Genomic DNA, 15,283 nt, shown 5'->3' with positions numbered 1-15,283 from the left:
AGTCCCTGTTTATATAGAAAGTACTGTACTTTTTTGGATAAGAGCAAATTTTGTGGAAGAGACGCTATTTTGTCATTAGCTATTTTTTAGATCTTATAGCATTATATTAATAAATTTGTGACCATCCGATCCCGATAGGTCTGAGCACTTATATAGAATTAAAGCTCATATGATGCTTGGACGAACTTAAATCGATTTTTCTGACAAATATGTTTGGCTCCAGAGAAATATCTCCTCGGTATGGAGCATCTATTGGCTCCTGAAACTTATATAGGCCTTAGATGGGCCATAAAGTTCCCTTTTCTTTGATGGCTGGTTCTTTGATTCCATCAGTTGTTGAAGTGAGATGATGTGTATATGTTTTTTTTGGAACAAATAATGTGGAACGTGGTTGGTAACTGGATGCGTGTGCTGCTGTAGTCTTGAAGTGCTAGTGGGTTGTGTTAGGGGTAACCTTTTCTCTTTTTTCCCTCCCTCCACCCCTGGCTTCTTTGAGACTCCTGATTAGCATCAATGGAAATTTGTTTGATGAGCAAAAGACAATGAATTCCACACCAGACCCCAAGGCTAAACAACAGAATGAAAAACTGACAATACTGGAAAAATTCCTCAAGAATAAACAACTGAAAACAGCTCTCAAGCCTCCCTCTTAATTTTCACTTTACAAATGAAAATTTAATTTAATCACTTCAGATTTAAGGAATCCCCTGTGAGAAGTCCTAGAGTATCTGCCTAATTTTACCAAGGATTCCACCTTAGCATGTAAAAAAGTCCATCTCCACTGTCATGAATCCACATGGCATAAACAAAATAGTTATTCCAGTAATAGTTGGCAAGCAAAGGGTGCCTTAGTTTGTCACCTAGGCGATGCCTTGACGCATTGTTGGGGTTGCCTTGATTCTTTCCCTCCAACACTAGGGATCATTTAGATGCCATGCCAATTATGATTCCAGTGCTTAGATGATGATATTCATGACCCCTACAACATAGTTGTCAAGGTGAATAGGCGACCCAAGGTGACAAGGCGCTTGCCTAGGAGCCCTAGGCATGCAGTATATGTTATATCACAATGGTAATTTTATATAATTATGCTTATATGCAACATAGGAGCCATAGCAATGCAATATGGTATAATTATGCTAGTAATGGTCTTATATGAGAAAACCAACATATAATTAACAAAGCAGATATTCTGTAAGCATATTCATAAGGAGGGCAATAAAGATAAATCAATGTAAACTGATGAAGTGTCAAAAAACTGATTTAATTTATGGCGTGCTGTTACAAGGCCACAAGGTGACATTTGGTGTCCAAGGCAATGCCAAGGCTTCCTAGGTGATGCCTCGGCATCTAAGGCAGTCATCTTTCTTGCATCAATCAATAAAGGCGTGCCGTTGCCTTGAAGGACCCAAGAAGGCACCTAGATGCTTAGGTGGTGATTGCTTGATAAATATAAAATTTGGGGCCTATTTAGTATTTATAATTTTCCAATACCACTCTAAAATATAAACTTATATCTTGAATCCGCAGATAGAAGATGAAATATGCTCTTTTAAGATATCCTGTGTCTACAAGGAAAGGTGAAAATAAAAGTTAAAGGAAAATAGAAACTAGACTCTAAAATGCCAAAAAATAGAACTCATTAAAGATGATCGTTGAAGTAGACCATTGCATTGAAAACCCATTGGATCATATGCCCTGTTGAATCATGTAATTAATGCTGCATGGGATTTTTTTTTTAGGTCTTTCCACCTCCACCGACCCTAATTAAAGGGGCGGTGGATTTTTTTTGGGGGGGGGCATACTTGTATTTTTCCTTTTGTCTTGCTTATTATAAATAAAGGCTTGAGTGATCTCATTATTCACTCAACTCTACCCTAATTTGTTTGTTAACATGGTATCAGAGCCACTTTTTTTATCTAGGTTTTTTTTAGCCTTTCCCTTCTCCTTCCTAAATCACAAGCCTCCATCCCTTCTCAACCTCCACCTTCTTCTCAACGTCGATCTTCTTCTCTTTCTGTCTCCCTAATTCCCCATAGGGCAGCACTAATGAGGTGATTCATATGAATGTTGTTGGTCCTATACATTACCTCAATGTTTTAAACCCTAAAATCCTGCTAGTTAGCAATTGGAGTACCTTTCCCTACCTTGCGATTTTTTAATCATCTCTTCTTAGGGTTTGATTCTTTTTGGCAGTTAAGATCAAACCTCCTCTTGAAGATCAAGTATTGCACCTTGAAGAAGTATCCATCATTGCTTGCAGGATTGAAGACCATACCCACTACAATTTCGGAAATGAGGGTTTTCTCCAAAACCCTGACTCCATCGATTTTTGGGATTCCCCTCTCAGATTCAATTGATTTTTGAAGGAGATCCTCCACACCTGTAGAGAGGAGATTGACCCTACTTGTGGGCCTATATGCCAAGTTTTGGTGTGTGATCTCTGTTCTCTGAATTAGGGTTTTCTCCCAAAACGCTAGTTGTCCATCTCACTAGTCCCCTATCAAAAGCAAGTTATATTTGGAGGAATGATTCAATACCCCTACAGGGCAACTCGATCCAAGTTTGAGCACTTTATGACTACTGGTTTTGAAGATTTTAGATTTATCCCTATCATTGTCGATTTCTCCTTGGTGCCATTATGTCTGAAGTAACTATTGCAACCATGGGATCTGATGGGCAAGGTCGCAATGAATACATACCTTTTGGTGTTTGCTCTGTGAAATTGGAGGGAACTAATTACCTCATCTGGTCCAGATCTACCTACCTCACTATTGCTGGCAAATGTCTCACTGGACTTCTCACAGGAAAATCAAAGAAACCCTTTGAAGAGGGTACCCCTCGGGACAAACGGATCACCAATGAGTCTCTAGTAATATCTTTTCTGATCAAGTCTATTCATCAGTCTATTTCTAGAGGATTCTTGTTAGAAACTACTTAGATCTGACTGCTGCCAAGGAAACTTATAGACAAATAGGGAATGATGCTCAGGTATTTGATCTTCGCAAGAAAGTTCGTACCACTACTTAGTAGGACCTCTGTGTCCAAATACTATGCTGCACTTCGAACTCTGTGCCATGAGCTTGACACTTTGCAGACTATCACCCTTCTAGTGCTGAAGACATTGCTCCCTATACAAAGCATGTGGACAAAATCAGGGTGTATGATTTCTTAGCTGGTTTGAATGTTGAGTATGATCAGATTCGTGTCTAGGTACTTAGCACATCTCCCTTCCCTACTCTGGAATAGTCCTTTGCACTGGTTCATGTGGAGGAGTGTTGCAACTCTATGCTTCATCTTCCCACTATTGAAAAATCAGCCTACGGACTGGTTTCACTACTACTGAAGGAGCAATTCGTACTGGTGATACCACCAAGGAGATTGTTAAATATGAACACTGAAACAAGCCATACCATACCAAGGCAACTTGTTGGAAGCTTCAAGGAAACTTGCTGATTTTGAGGCAAAGCGTGTTTATGGTCGATCTAGTTACAAAGCCAATTAGGATGAGATTGTAGACACCCCACTTGCAACTGATATAGGTCTCTCCCAGGAGGAACTCTAGGCTTTTAGACGTATGATGAAGGCTTATAATTCGTCGACTCCTACCAATTCAGTCCCTTCAGGTTCCAACTTTGCTTATTTAGGTATTTTGTCCGGTGGTTATTGTGTGTCGGTAGTCTCCAGTCCCTGGATTATGGGCACCGATGCCACTGATCATATGATTGGTTCCTCCCGCTTTTCACCAGTATTCACCCACCTTTGGTAGAGATAAAGTTAGGGTAGCAGATGGCACCCTATCATCTGTCTCCGGAAAGGGTTTTATTCAGTGTTCTTCTATCACTTTTTCTTCAGTTTTACATATCCCTAATATTGCTAATAACTTGTTATCCATTAGTAGCCTTAATAAGGACTTGAATTGTAAAGTAACATTTTTTTCCCTTCCCATTGCATATTTCAAGATCTGGTAACAGGGAAGGCTATTGATTGTGGTAAGGTGCAGGGTGGTATTTATTTGTTTGATAATGGTTGTCTTCCTATGGCTATAGTTTCTATTACCCCTCAACAGCTACACTGCTTCTTCTGATTTACGTCAATGGCACTGTTGTTTAGGACACCCATCAATTGGGACCTTATCTCTTTTATTTCCGCATTGTTTAAATGTAATAAGGATCAATTTTTTTGTGAGGCTTGTACTCTGGCTGAATAGACTTATTCCATTTATTTATCTTTAAATAAAAGTTCTTTCAAATCTTCATTTGGTTCATTCTAATGTGGGCTCCGTCTCGTTGGACATCCATTTTTAGGAATCAATGGTTTATGTCTTTCATTGATTGTCATTCTATAACTACCTAGGTTTATATCATGTAGCTCAAAAGTGAAGTTTTAAGTTGTTTTTAGCGGTTCCACAAGATGATTCAGACCCAGTTAAATGCCACTTTGAAGATTCTCCGGAGTGAAAATACCTTGCTAAGCATGGGATCTTTCATCAGAAAAGATGCACTGGTAATCCAACTCAGAATGGAGTGGTTGAACGCAAGAACATGCATTTACTGGATATTGCCCGAGCTATGATGTTTTCTCGACAGATTCCCTCTCAGTACTAGAGTGATGCTGTACCCACTGTTGCTTACTTTATCAACCACATGCCTACTCGAGCTCTAGATTCTCGGACTCCTGTTGATGTTCTTCAAGGAGATTCACCTTTTTTAGTACCTTTCATAGCTGTCACGGCGTTAAATCGATCCAAGGCGGTGGAGGGGTGGCTAATCGATTTGGCGATGAATTGCCCGTTATGGAGTTGCCATAACGGTCAAATCGTCCATGTGTCATTTTTTATTTTCTTTATTTTCTATAGTTATTTAGTATGCTACTTTTTTATTTTTTCTATTTTCTAAAGTTATTTAGCATGCTACAAGCCTACAATATGTATCCTATAACATATAAAACCATCATTAAGCAACATCAAATCGTCAAAAATCAACATAGCCCTATCAAAATTACCTTGCATGTTACAAAAAATCGACCGCCTAGTGAATCAGGTGTGACTTGGTCCATAGCGACGCCTATCAGCCAATGGGGACTGCCATGTGTGAATCACGTAAATCGTAGCACTGCCATGAACTTCTTTTTCTGCCAGGACGCCAAATCGCCGCTTAGGCGATGCCATGACAACCATGGTACCCTTAAAGACTTTCGGGTGTACTTGCTATGCTAGGGATCATCACTCACCAGAAAAATTGGATCCTCATAGCATGAAGCATATCTTTCTGGGTTATTCTCCTACACGAAAAGGATACAAGTGTTCCTACTTGACATACTATGGTAACAATGGATGTTATTCTTCATGAATCTGTTGGTTACAACTCCTCGTCACCTCTTCGGGGGGATTCTGGTATTGATAGTGAAGGGGTGACTCTGAATCTGTTTTCTCCACCATCCTCCTTTGATGGTTATTCTGTTCAGAGAAAGTGAGGGGATAAAGATTGATGTTCCAGCTCAGGGGGAGATGACTCCTGTCTGGAGAACTATTGGTGAATTTCAGGACAGCTTGATGATTCAAATCTTTAGGTCTATTGTAGAGACCACACCAAAAATAAGTAACTTCAGACCATCACCACCACTATAGTACCTTTACGCATCCCCTCGTCAGCCCTGGATCCAAAGGCGATTGAGCCTATTACTTTAGGTATAATTTCTTCTTCTGAATAACCTGTTGCTCTGAGAAAAGGCACTAGAATTTATACTCAACACCCCATATCCCAGGTTGTTTCATATGATTCCGTTTTTACCTCCTATCGTACTTTTGTGTCTTCTCTTCTTTTGTTCGCGTTCCCTAGAATTGGCAGGAAACTCTTGCAAATGGAAATTGAAAGGCTGCAATGGTGGAAGAAATGGATGCCCTAAAAAAGAATGCTACATTTGAACTTGTGACTCTTCCTCCTGGGAAAAAACTAATTTGTTGTAAGTGGGTATTTGTGGTGAAGCAGAAGACAGATGGCTCAGTGGACAGGTACAAGGCAAGGCTTGTGGCTAAAGGGTTTAGTCAGACATATGGAATTGACCATGGTTTGAAATCTCGCTGAAATTTTGGTAGTTTTTTTTTACCAAAATGAAATTAGGCACCAAATAAGAGTTGTACCAAATTTCGATCAAAATTTTGGCATCATTTCGGTATTTTGCTGAAACGATACATTCCAAGGCTTATAAATACACAATTTCGTTGAGACAGTCAAAATTTTGGTATCGTTTTGGTATCTCGCTGAAATTTTGACTCTGTCTCACCTGTCTCGATGGTTTCAGTTCCATTTGCATATTTTGAAGGAAAAACACTCCGACAAGCCTCTAATTAGCCATATCATCACACATTTTGACTTCTATTGGACTCATACAAGAAGATCTACACATTCAAAGCTTAGGAAAGGTAAAGTTCTTTCTCCAAAACCATTTTTTTTTGAAATAGTATATAAATACCTGTTGGTAAAATTTCCAAAACAGTTCGACGGTTGCTGCCAAACAAAGGTGCAACTCTAAAACAATGTCATGTTCTAATATTTTTGCATTTTTATGTTCTAAGCCTGTTTATTAACCTTAAAATAAGCTACCCACCAAGTTTTAGGTCAAAATATGGCCGTTTGACCACCAAAACAGTAAATCGAAAAAAAAAAAATACACCATTTTGGCGAAATCTCGCCGAAATTTCTGTATTTCGGTGTTTCTGAAACCACCGAAACACAGAATTGAAATGAAATTTCAAACCTTGGAATTGACTACCATGAGATGTTTGTACCGGTTGCCAAATTGACCTCTACGTGAGTGTTGCTCTCGTGTGCTGTGAAACTAGGATGGGATCTCAATTTGATATCAAGAATGCTTTCTGCCATGTAGAGCTCTATAAGGAAGTGTACATGGAGATTCCACTAGGTTTCTCCAGTAAGGGAACTCAGGGCAAGGCCTGTAGGTTGAAGCGTGCTCTCTATGATTTGAAGTAGTCACCTAGAGCGTGGTTCGGGATTTCAAAAGACGACATCTATGGGATATAAATAAAGCAATGCTGACCACACATTGTTCATAATGAGGTTTCGTGATAAAATTACTAGTCTCATCGCCTATGTGGATGGCATTATGGTGACAGGGGAATGACAATGCTGAGATTGGTTGCCTCAAGGACTTTCTTAGTCAAGAGTTTGAAATAAAGGATCTTGGAAAACTAAGGTACTTTCTTGGGATTGAAGTTGCTCGATTTTCAAAAGGAGGTACATCCTTGATTTAACTGTCAGAGGCTGGTTTATTGGTTGTCGTCCTTCTGATACTCTTATGGAAGCTAGTACATGGCTCAAGGAAAAGGAGAGTGAATCTGTTGACAAAGGGCGTTATTGATGATTGGTAGGCAAATTGCTCTATCTCTCTCCCATACTTGGCCTGATATTGTTGTGGCTATAACTTTGATAGTCAGTTTATACATGATCCGTATTCCTCCCATATGGAAGGTAGTTCAACGTATCTTGAGATATTTGAAGTCTGCTCCAGGAAAACGGATTCTTTGAAAAAGATTCTTTTATCTCATCAAGATCATCTCAGAGTTGAAGCCTATATAGATATTGATTGGGCTGGATCATCTTACAGAAAATCCATCTCAAGTTATTGTACCTTCGTGTGTGGGAATCTCGTCACTTGGTGTAGCAAGAGGCAAAATGTGGTGGCTAGATTTAGTGCTGAAGTAGAGTTTCGTGCTATGGCACAAGGGATTTGTGAGTTGTGGTTATGTACACTATTGGATATAGGTGTACCTGTTTGTCTTCCAATGATGCTTTACTGTAATAACAAGGCTGCTATCAGTATCGCTCATAATCCAGTACATCATGATAGTACCAAACATTAGGCCTTTCCCTAATTAATGAGGGGCGGTGGATGGGGGGCATAATTGTATTTTCCTTTTGTCGTGCTTATTATAAATAAAGGCTTGAGTGATCTCATTATTCACTTATGCATTCTACCCTAATTTGGCTGTTAACATGCCCAATGTACGTATAACCGATTCCAGTACTTATTTGACTAAAATAAGTACTCTGTTATTTTCCTGCATCAGATTGGAATTATAGGCTGGCTTAAACAGTTGCAGACAAAACATATTTTTTTATGCATGGAATTCGATAAGATGTTCATACTTCAGAATTGACCAGGATATTGGTCATTATTTAGATGTGAGCATAGTTTTTAAGGCGTTGGTAAGGCGAGGCGTTGCTAAGGCGTCGCCTTACCAACGCCTTGGCGCTGATGCGGTCTATAGATGGTAAGACAGTGCTCTGCCTTACGTGAAGTAGCGCCTTATGGGTTTTTTTTTTTTTTTTTTTTTAAACATATTTTAAAATTACTTGATGAAGATTCCAAATATAGATTTTTTATTGATAGGTGTATGGTTTTGTTAATACTTGAGATGTATGGGATCAACTTTACTCCACAANACCAACCAATACAACGACCGATATCGATACTTTAATCCTTGCTTGTGAGCTCATTTCACAAGCCCTAAAATGTGGGAGAGGGGGGAAAAGAAGGAGAAAAAGGAGAATAAGGGACAAGCGAGGATCGGCCAACCCCCGATTGTTGCCAGTACTTCCAAAAGTAAGGGAGCTCTTCTTTTTCCCTTTTTCCTCTCCATTTTGGATTTGGGTAAGTTCGATTTCAGGGTTCTGCCGAGTTAGAGGGGTACACCTCAACCCCAAGGACCTTGGCTATCCGGGGTAGTGTGCATTGTACTCCCCCATACCCTTCCCGAGCTCCAAAAGTGTTTCCCAAGCTCCGAGAAGATTTTTAGCTCAAAGTGGGTTTAGTGTTTCAATCGAAGAATAGGCATAGCTCCTTATTGGCCCGGTGAAAACACAATCACCCGGACTTAAATGTAAGGTGGGAAGACACTCTACAACCTCCCCCCCCCCCCCACAGAACCAAACACGGCCACCAGACCCGAGGTGGTTCAGCCCTGTAGAGAATAGCACTTTCTAGGCTATCACCAGTAGATCAGCTATCATCAACCGGTACCCATCTACCGGTGGATGGTCTGATAAATTTCAGCCCTCTGTTTATATCACCGTAAATCCATACTGGTAGATGTCTGATCTACCGGTGGAATGTCTAAGATGTAAAATTGGATTTTGCTCTCTGTTTATGTCACCAGTAGATTCGGTGAGATCTGCCGTTGGACCTACTGAACTATCCTTAGGGTAGTTTTGGGGATTTTAAGGGACCCTCTAGGGGACTCTTGAAGACACTTTTTAACACCAATTACACTTGTAATTAGGATAGAGACAATAACTTTCCGGTGAGGCCTAGTGGGGCATTTTTCGGGCATTCTTCCTTGGGAATTTCTTCACCAAGCCAGTAGATGAGGTGAGTGGTGGTCTGATTTCTTTTGGAGTGTCCTAAATTTATAGAACTATAAAATGCCATATCATACATGTGTTTTTTTCTATTACAATCCCATGAATGCTTTATTTAAATTGTATCAAATGTTTATATATGAAACTGCTAATGTAAATGTGATTGTATATGGCTGGGTGTGGCTGACGGGACTTCCGAAACCATGATCGCCACTTTGTTGCATTATAATGCATTGTGTGTGCATTAGAGCTAGGCTTCGACATGGGTTGCAATGTGGCCAATGTATAATTCTAGTACCGTATACGCTATACTAACTGCATGTATACTAGAGCTAGGCTTGGAAATTGGATGCGGTGTACCCGATGGTGATTTTGGTACCGCATTTGCCATATTAATTGTATCATTATGAAAGACATATTATGGTGGTTAAAAATAATCACCCAATGTTACGACCCCTTGCCAACCGGGGGTGAGGGGTTAGATAACCCAATGTGGTAGGTTTGATGAGACTTTCTGGGATGCCACTTATGCGGTACAATGTGATTATTGTCGAATGCGAAAACTACCTGGTAAGGCCGATGTATGATTCCAGTACCGTGTCTATGAGGAATGGGATTATCAGGGGTTTGCTGGTGACCAAGGGTGCATTCCAAGACCCGTAGGCTCATAACTGCAAGTAGGATTTGTATCGTTAAGTGACTGATAGCAATTTCGGACCAAGGATATTGCCTTATGTGTTGCAATAGCATACCAGACTTAGTTGTAAGTTAGGTGGTTAATAATAAAATGAACTGCATCACTTACGCATCATGAAATATTTTTATTTGTTTGCATAAACCACATCCCTCACTGGGCTTAGTGAAGCTCACACCATGTGCATGTTCCTTTTTAGATAACAATGTCGGTACAGCGGTACCTATGAGCAGTAACACATCCTCCTCTATGGCAGAGTATGATGTCATTTGTGCATGCGACGTTTGTGCCTACAATACGCCATGACTGAGGGTTGTGCTTCCCATTATCATTTTGTGTATTTTTGGATGATGTATTCTTTTGATATAATTTTATTTACGTCATGTAATTGATTTTTGATAAACTAGTCAAAAATAGCTATCACTTTAACTCTTTCCCCAATACTTGTACCATTATTATATCTTTCAATTCCGTTGCGCCTAATTTAGAATGGTTCTTGTCATGGATTATGAGTAAGGTACTGCTTCAAAGATCCTAGCAGTGTCATAGGTTGGCGGAGAGCATCCTAGTCACATCACCGGCATCTTATGCGGGGTGGGGTGTGACAAGCATAATCCTTATTCAAGGCATTGGGTTGGTGAACATGTGGGCCAAGATGAACGAGACCATGATCAAGAGATCTTAGTTACAGACTACAAGCAATGAATGCACGTTCACACTATTGAAGGAATGAAGTATGCATATAGAAGAATGTGTGGCTAAATTCTATTACTTGGCCACAAATTCAAATTTCAAGTAGGATGAGAGGTGCCTACTAATGCAATCTATTGGCGGGTTAGTGAATACAATTCAATGTGACGTGCTTACTTTGAAGGTTTATCACATACTCCTTGGGAAACCATGGTAATGTAAGATCGAATGATCCAATCCCAAGTAGGATATTTAGTAAATTTCAAGAGTTAAGTTGAATTAACAAACAGAAGCAAAACAGTAACTATTTGAACACAATACAGTAATTTTTTTTCCTGATCTTGAGAAGGGAAGGGCAGAATTGGTATTTTGAAAATATCTCAAGATCAAACCACCAAAAAGAGCCCAGATTTGAATCGACCTCCAAATTAGGGTTCTTGAATGCCTAGTCAAAATTTGAGTTCGATCAGATGGCTGGATTGCTTAATCCGAAAAAAACGTGTGACATCCAACCTTCTAAAAGACTTGAAGAAATTCAAGAAAAACTTAACAATACTTACTTCTTCTTGGATGAAAAAGATGATGAAAGAATAAAAAAGAAAATAATGATTGAGATGAGATAGATGTGGGTGGGAAGGTGGGATGGCCGAAGTTTTTAAGGCACTACTAAGGCGACGCCTTACTAGCGCCTTGGTGCTGATGCAGTCTAGAGATGGTAAGGCAGTGCTCTGCCTTACGTGAAGTGCCTTATGGTTTTTTTTTTTTAAACACATTTTAAAATTACTTGATGAAGATTCCAAATATAGATTTTTTATTGGTAGGTATATGATTTTATTAACACTTGAGATGTATGGGATCAACTTTACTCCACCAAAAATAACCAAAACAAACAAAACAAAAACACGATTCACAAACAGGGTTTGGATTTTGTCAAGGGTTTTAAGAAAGGGCTTTGAGAAGGAATCAAGGAACAAGGAAGAACCATTGATCCAGGCCACCATTTTGCTCCAGCAGCGGTGAGCTTCATTCTTCTTTGCCAGGAGTAGAAATATAGTGCATGACCTTAGGGCTTAGGCACTCATTTTGGCATCATAGAGGTAAGTATAATAAATACTTGTATTTTTTATGTCTTCTTTTCTTTATATTTATAATTTTGTTTCATAATTATGTATTTATATTATATGTTAATATGTTATGATGATTGATGATTGATGAAGATGAACTTAGTTTATTCACTTTATTGATTTGTTTTCTTGATGAATATCTTACATTGGTATGAATTTGAACCTTTAATACTTACTTAACATATGACTAATAGGATTCAACTAGGATTTGAGCCAAATAGATTGGTTTTATAAAAAAATTACACAAGAACGCTTTAATCGATAAGACGACGTTTTGTGCCCACTTTATCGCTAAGGCACTCTAAAAGACCCTCAAACGCCTCCGTCGCCTTACCACCTTAAAAACTATGGATGTGAGGGTTGGTTTTAGTCTCCACAGATTATATTAGAAAATTACAGCTCAATTTGGTGTCTTCATTAACTGTGCCGCAGCAGCATCTCATAGGATTTTCTTCAATCTTGTCAAGGTCCAGGTTTTGTATGGCAAACATTGAAATTTATGAACTAACGAGTCCTCTTGTAACCAATGAGCTGGTGTGGCTTGCGGTGAATATCTATATCAAATGCATCCCATCTTTTAAATGCTTTGTTTTTTAATTATTTCTGGACAACAGTTTATGCATCCATATTTATATTAGTTTATCTAACTTACCTTTATTCAATTGTTGTAGACTTCATCCTTATTGGCTCTTCCAATGATAATCCTAATTATACTGTTCTCAGTCACTTTCTGGTATGTTTTGTTATCTATTCTACTGTTTCTAATTAAATATTAATTCCTCAATTGTTTATTTTATGAATGCCACAGTTAGGTGCTCCTGGAAACTCTTTTCTGTGTTTTTTTTTACGATAAATAGGGCGTACCCAGTGAATGAGGCTCCCACCACTGCTGGGTCTTGTGGGCATGGGGGGGGGGAGGGGTGGGCCATATGTATGCAGCCTTACCCCCGCCTCATGGAGAGGCTGTTTTCCGACTTGAACGCACGACCACTAGATCACAATGGAGCAGCCTTACTGTTGCGCCATTTAATTTATTTATGTATTTTTAGTGTTTTAGTAGGGAAGAGGGGTTGGTGCTTTTCCCTTTTAATATACGTTCTGATATCTTGACGTCTATGTGAACATTTTCCTTTTTTTGATTAACCTTTGCAGTAAGAAACCAAAGAAATCCACTCGGAATGCCCATACAAGCCACACACGTCGTAGAGCTAAACGGGGATATTTTGACACGTAGATGCCATGGGTGTTTGGATGTAGATTCTTTTTTTCATGTTAAACTCAAGGTATGTTAACTGTCTTTTTTTTTTTTTGGGTGAATGTAAAATAAATTAAGGAAAAAGGGGAGAGTACAACGTTGAAGCCTAAAGGGGATGCGGGGTGGGGGGTGGGGGGATGGAAGACAACATACCAAAAATGATAACATCAAAAAGGGGGAAGAGACAAAGAGCCCAACATGTGGCCATGGTTCAAGAACTCGGTCAATTTCGCAGGTTTCGACTATATCCTCAAGGGTCGAAACGATATGTCCTGTGACTTTTAAAACTTTTAAAAGTCACAGGTTTCGACCATGTTTCGACCATGTTTCGATCGAAACAACTGGTTCGACTTGAACCAGGTCCTATATAAGTTATAGTTTGAAAAGAAACCCAAGCTTTCTTTTGTAGAATTCGACACTCTCTTCTGTTTTTGAAAATGCATTTACCTATAACATATTTCATTTAACAAGTCAGCGTAATGATTATCGAACCTTTGGTTCACCACACAAGTAAGACTTTGTGTTTTTTTTTTTTAATGAAACTAATGATGTGAATGTGTTAGAAATATTTAAAATATAATGTACACAAAAAATTAGACAAAAAAAACACTGTTTGGGGGTCGAAACTTAATTTTCCACCATATCGGGAAAAATTCCCTGGTATCCTCAAAATTTTAGTCTCCCCAGTGGTCGAAACCTGGTTCAAACCCGATACCTTGAACCTTGCATGTGGCTAGATTCCTATTTCTTAAAGCATCCTCGTAGAACGAAGTGGGGAGAAGTCCATCTCTGATCTCAAAAGTAATATTTTCCTAGATCTACTCTCGATGAAGAGGTCCATCTACTGTTACTTCTTTCCCACCAAACAAGATGAATCACAACACTAACGACAGACTTTTTCAATATTGTCAATAGATTGACTTACCAATGATTTTGTAAAGATCCACCTCCATTCTCTTTGAAAGGGGAGGATAGATGTTTGATGAGGCCGACATTTACCAAGGATCTCTTTCCAAACAACTCTAGATAAAAAAGAAAGAAAATAATAGGTGGTCTATATTTTCTTGAGAGTTCCAACGTAGACAACAATTAGAGATAGAAAGGTTTCTTTTGAGGAGGAGCTCTTGCGTCGGGAGATATAAGGTGAAAGCCTGCTAAACAGTAAAACTATGTCTAGGGATATTTGGACTGAACCAAACAATCTTATATCCTAAGGAACTTTCGGAGATTTTGATCTAATCAAATTTTAGGAGGTAAATTTTGTAGAAGAATTTGGAAGTCATAGAGCTAAATCACCACTGCCCCTAGGTCTCATCAAAGAAGAATAGAGACTGGAGCAAACCTCAATTTGATTATTGGAAGTAATAGAACCTAGACACCAAATACCATCCCGATAATTGAGGAGAACTTGGTCATTTTAGTGGAACCAGCATTATATTTTATACAGTCACCATATCTAAAAAAGAGCACATGATTAGGATGCTAGTTATCAAGCCAAAGAAAACCTTTCATCTTAAATGTTATGGTCTTTCTTGATTTTTTTGCCTTCTTGATTGGAAGCATCTTTTAGTTTTATGGTTTCAAATACCTTTCATCTTAAATGTTAATGGTTTTTCTTGAGTTTTCCTCTATGTGCAGCATTTTAAACATAAAATCAATGGATCAATACTTTCCTAGGAATGTTGATGGGACTTCAATGTAGTTGAATAGGATAACAAAAAATGTATTGTGATGATGGATCTTAGTTTGCATGAAACAGAATCAACAATTATTCAGTTTACTGCTTTTATCTGTACTGATTATGAAGAAAAGAGCTGTGTTACTAAGATCGGTGGTTCTTTGGTAGTCATGTCGGTAAGAAAAGAGCTTTGTGTTACTAAGATCAGTGGTTCTTTGTTAGTCATGTCGGTTTCCCTTTCTAATGCTGCCTCTTTCTCATATTTGGAATGTTAAGTGTGGACCTTGTAGTTGGCTAGTTTCTAGTTGTTTATCAATTTCTTACCTCATCATCCCTTTTCTTCAAATTGACCACTTGGAGATCGTTAATGTCTCGATAAAGTAATGCAAATGCGATACATATTTATCACTCATCCTGCTGCTTTCTTTGTCTTTTCACCATTCCTACTCTGCAACTTCAGGA

This window comes from Macadamia integrifolia, unplaced genomic scaffold, assembly GCF_013358625.1.
Source record: "Macadamia integrifolia cultivar HAES 741 unplaced genomic scaffold, SCU_Mint_v3 scaffold1226, whole genome shotgun sequence".
NCBI classification, from domain to species: domain Eukaryota; kingdom Viridiplantae; phylum Streptophyta; class Magnoliopsida; order Proteales; family Proteaceae; genus Macadamia; species Macadamia integrifolia.
This window is presented reverse-complemented; position numbering follows the sequence as displayed.